This window comes from Spinacia oleracea, chromosome 4 (genome assembly GCF_020520425.1).
Source record: "Spinacia oleracea cultivar Varoflay chromosome 4, BTI_SOV_V1, whole genome shotgun sequence".
NCBI classification, from domain to species: Eukaryota; Viridiplantae; Streptophyta; class Magnoliopsida; order Caryophyllales; family Amaranthaceae; genus Spinacia; species Spinacia oleracea.
The window spans coordinates 133321770-133326235 of NC_079490.1; the positions used below are offsets into that span (position 1 = coordinate 133321770).

At 36.5% G+C, this 4466-nt stretch overlaps 1 non-coding gene across 1 annotated transcript; it reads left to right on the top strand.

Annotated features, from left to right (window-relative positions):
* The first annotated feature begins 3619 nt into the window (after nt 1-3619).
* On the top strand, nt 3620-3726 carry LOC130460428 (small nucleolar RNA R71). Its single transcript, XR_008920298.1, has one exon. It is a non-coding gene; the product is annotated as a small nucleolar RNA R71 (small nucleolar RNA).
* Nucleotides 3727-4466: the final 740 nt, after the last annotated feature.

Consider the following 4466-nt stretch of genomic DNA (forward strand, 5'->3'; position numbering starts at 1 on the left):
CCCTAAGGTAGTAAGGTTCTGATGTTAAATTACATGAGAAACCCAAAACTAAAATTTAGTATTAGCTAAGGCAAAATTGAAAGTGATTTTGAAAGAGTTGTTTGAAAGAAGAATTACATTTTTTAAAATTTAATGAGTTGTGTTCTCTTTGAATTTCTTGAAATCAAACGTTTTTTTCTTTTCTTAAAATTGTGAATTTTGAGATGAAACAAGTTTGAATAACTATAATGACTATTGGCGTAATTGAAAAATATTTTCATGAAGTGTTTTCCTAAAAGGTAATGATTTTGACAAATGAGGATAATTCTTTCAATTAAGTTCCACAAAGCAAATTTTGATATAAGGAATGTTGGAACGCTCTCTAAGAATGATTTTATTATAAAGAACGGGGAATGATTTTAAAATATCAACTAAACTAAGATGTTTATGAAACTAGTAAATATAAAAAATAAATTAATGGTTATTTCTTTATTCTATAAAGATCGTTTTAATATAAAGAATTGTTTAAACGTTTTAAAAAATACGTTTCAAATACATTTTTTTTAGGTACACTAAGTTCACTTAGTAAACTCAATAGCTAAAGATAAAAGAATGAATTCGTATTTGAGAAAGTATCATCTATGAATAACCTTACGGCCCTAAATGAGTATCATTCACTAACAGTCAATCAGTGGTCAATGGTCTAAGAGTATAACTAAGGATAAGGAGTGATTTTAAGTTAAGGAGAAGTTAATGAGAATAAAGTTTGAATATTAGGACGAGTTTAATTAATATTTCACTTAATGTCAAATGAATTTATTCCTAAGGAGTTTAATATGGAAATAGTCAATAAGAGTGTATGCCTCAACGAGGTCAATATGGCTATGGCTATGGCTGGGAGTGTAAGACAAGTCCCGGGGATGATTAATTAAGGTAAAGAGGTATGTTGATTTATCAAGATTTGGAAAACCTTAAGGCATACGTCAATGTCTGATTTTGGTGGTTTAAGGCTGATGAACTGTCTTAAATGAATATTCAAGGCTCGTTGAGAAATATTATGTCTTTAAGTGAAATTCAAGTAAATTGCCAATAAGTACTTAATAAACTATTATATCTATGTTACCAGATTTAAGGGGAAAGAAGTTGTGTATGCGTTGAGTGCGGCACTCACATACACCAGTAATGAACATATATGTGTTATGATTAGAGCATGGCGCTCTGTATGATTTGAGCATGGCGCTCAGTATGATTAGAGCATGGTGCTCTTTATGTTTAGAGCATGGCGCTCTGTATATAAGGACATGTCCTGGTTAAGTCTTGCAAGCAGATGATTTCTAGGAGGGTGACGACCCGACCAAGATAGGGAGCAAGGTTACGGTAACCGGCCCTATCCATGTTTACTTTCCCCAAATGAATTTGTGTATTAGCTTTGAAACACAAAGAATATTTATTTTGAATTGTGTTTATGATAATATCTTAAAGGAAATTGTATGAACTGGAAATATAGTTGCGATGGATTTCGCATTGAATAGTGGATTCTCATGAATAATGTAATATGCATTTGAATTGTGGTTGTAAGAATTTTACGAAACAAAACTTGGCAATGTTGTAGCAATGAGTGTTATATTAAGTAAGAATTTATATATTATGAGTTTTACTTTGTGGCATATTTCATGTCTAAAAAATGGTACAATGGAGAAATATATTGGTTGTCGTTATGAGTAAGTGTCAGATGAAGTATGATTTGAAATGATCAAGAATATAAAAATAATTAGATGAGTCATAAGTCATGGAACTAACTTTTCATGAATAATAAATTTGGAAGTTATGTGAGGAGATTATGATATGTGGACATTTCGTATTCTAAACTATTATTTGAATGATAATGACTTTGTGAAATTGTGAAATGAATTTCAAGTAATGTGATTTGAATAAATGTAGTGGTTTAAAAAAAAAACATGAAACAAAAACTAAAACTATTTGAGCCACCTATCAAATGTATTTTAGGTTGGACAGTGTGTACTCGTTTTCTCTGATTTTTTTCTATTGAACCTATCCTGGTGGGGGCAGAGTTAAAATATTTTGCAGGTTGCAGGGATCGAGTCTAAGTTCATGTTGAAGGTGCTTAGAGTCCTCCAAGGTCTTAAGTATGTCAAGGCGGGGTTATGAATTCTCTAAGTGTGATTTCATCGCTCTCGAGTTTATTAATGTGTTGTATTATTCCTCTTAAGAGTTTAATTTATAATTTATGGATTCAAGTTATGGTTTGGGTTGTAATTAAGCAAGATATTTGAGTTAATTTTTCTTAACTGAAGACTATGTGTGATAAGCAAGCAGCTTGTTATGGGCGGGCTATTACATGTTGTGTCTGATTCTAAGTGGGTGAGTCTTATTCGGGTAGTCCCAAAGAAAGGGGGGACGACTGTGGTTAGAAATGAGAAGAATGAGTTGATCCCAACTAGGTTCGTTACAGGGTAGCGCATGTGTATTGACTATAGGCGTCTGAATGTTGCTACTAAAAAAGACCATTTTCCCCTTCCCTTTATTGATAAAAAACTTGTGACAGGCTAGGCTTTCCAACATTTTGGCAAGTTTTGGGGTCCAAATGTTGGAAAGGCTAGCCTGTCACAAGTTTGTCTAAATGTTTGTGAGGAATTTGCCAAACTGTTCGTCTAGCTTACTCTTGAGTTGCCGGTTTGGGAAGGAGAGTGCAATAGGTGGTACTTGAATTTATGTCCCCTTCTTAACTTCAGTTGTAGCCTCTTTTTCCATGACTACCTTTTCATCTTCCTTATCAACTAGACCACTAGCAGACACCTCAGAATCAACCTTGACGGGCATAGAAGGGTCGTCATAACCTTTTCCACTCCGCAAGGTAATAGCATTAGCAGTTTCTCTATTTTCAGGTTGTGAAGGGAGTTGACCCTAGGGTCTCCCTACAAGAGTAGTAGCCATTTGTGCCAACTAAGTATCAATGATCTTGTTATGGATGGCAAGAGCATCAATTTTGGCATCCTTTTCATTCAGAGATTTTTGCATCTGCATCATCATGTTTCTCATCTCCACTAGCATAGGATAACACTGTGTGGGTTGAGGTTGTCGGGGTGGAGGTGGTATCTTTTGTCTAGGGAACCTAGGTGGTCCGCCAGACTGTTGGTTATAGTTACTCCGTGTTTGGTATGGTTGTTGTTGTGGTGGGGGGTGTTGGACCTGGTGTGGGTTCTGAATATTTGTACTCCTGTAGGACAGTAGGGGGTTATTTTTATACCCCTGTAGGAATTTGAGTACAGATTATTCTGCTTGTAGGCCTGAAATGCATGACATTGTTCGAGTGGAGCTCCTACACTCTTGTGCCTAATGAACAGACATCCCACAACAATCACAGACATTAACAGATTGAGCAGATTGAGAAGTTGCTGCTTGCATACTATCAAACTTGTAATGTAAAGCAGTCAATTGGGCAGTCAGTTGTTCTATGGAATTTAGGTCATGCTTACCACCCTTGTTAGATAGACCTCTAGGATTCCCATATTGGGCATTGTGAATGGCCATGTATCTCCCACTAGCAGTAGAATCCAAAATAAGCCTAGACTCATTACCGAGACCATTATAGAACTGTTGAATCAAGAACCACGGTTGCAGACCATGGTGTAGGCACACTCTCTGCAAATCCTTAAACCTTTCCCAAACCTCGAACAAACTCTCATCTGCTTGTTGAGTAATAGAAATGATCTGGCTCCTCAGACGAGTTGTCTTCTCAGGTGGGAAGTATTTCACATAGAATGCAAGGGCCAAAGACTCCCAGATAGTAATTTTCATTGGCGCTCGATTTAACCCATTGATCCACAACTTTGCTTTTTCACTAAGAGAAAATGGGAAAAGCATCTCCATAGTTTGTTCCGGAGTCACATTCTTCTGCTTGATAGTGGAGCAATATTGAATAAAGGACTGAATGTGAATATTAGGGTCTTGACCCTTCTCCCCACCGAACTGGTGCCTCTCAATCATATTTAACAATGCAGGCTCAATCTTGAAATTCTCAGCTTCAATAGAAGGCATGATTCCCTTGGGTAGCACGGAAAGACTTAGCTTAAAGTAGTCTGTAAGCCTCGGCTCAACTGCTTCGTCACCCATCTCTATCTCTGAAACTGTATCTGTATCTGTATCTAACGTAAAAAGATTACCAAGAATATGATCAGAATCAGAGTTAGAGTAATTCCCACACTCTGCGATAAAGTTTCTTCGTCTACGGAAGGTCCTTTCAGGTTCAGGATCGAACGGAGTAAGATTACAAGTACCTACGGTCCTGGGTATAGACAAAGAAACTACAAACGAGTGTGAGATCCGGTCTCAAGGAACACAAGTTCCTTGAGAAGTAACAAACAATAATCCTGTTCCTTGAGAAGTAACCAACAATAATCTAGAACAAACAATTAATAACAGAAAATGAAAATGCACCCCCCGGCAACGGTGCCAAAATTTAACAG